Source organism: Austrofundulus limnaeus, unplaced genomic scaffold (genome assembly GCF_001266775.1).
Source record: "Austrofundulus limnaeus strain Quisiro unplaced genomic scaffold, Austrofundulus_limnaeus-1.0 Scaffold20079, whole genome shotgun sequence".
Taxonomy (NCBI): domain Eukaryota; kingdom Metazoa; phylum Chordata; class Actinopteri; order Cyprinodontiformes; family Rivulidae; genus Austrofundulus; species Austrofundulus limnaeus.
Window position 1 is genome coordinate 1 of NW_013972481.1, and position 277 is coordinate 277.

The window sequence follows — 277 nt, forward strand, 5'->3', positions numbered from 1 at the left end:
ACGAGAGGACTGCGACAACTACGCATACCAGACGCAACAGAGGTGGAAGGCAGGTGAGCCGGCTGCTTGTTTTGAAACATTTCATGAACGCGACACAATATTACTCTCCACATTTAAACTGAGCTGGTTTCTGTTTTCCAGCTCATGATGGGGGTCGCTTCACGGCTGAAATGGCTCCTATTGATGTGAAGGTTAAAAAAGGCGTAGCGTCCATGGCTCAGGACGAACACCCTCGGCCTCAGACCACACTGGAACAGATGGCCAAGCTACCCACTGT

The 277-nt window shown here is 50.9% G+C and overlaps 1 long non-coding RNA gene across 1 annotated transcript; it reads left to right on the forward strand.

The window, feature by feature from the left end:
* On the forward strand, positions 1-194 carry LOC106512850 (uncharacterized). Its single transcript, XR_001309730.1, has 2 exons — positions 1-53; positions 142-194. It is a non-coding gene; the product is annotated as an uncharacterized LOC106512850 (long non-coding RNA).
* The last annotated feature ends 83 nt before the right edge of the window (positions 195-277 follow it).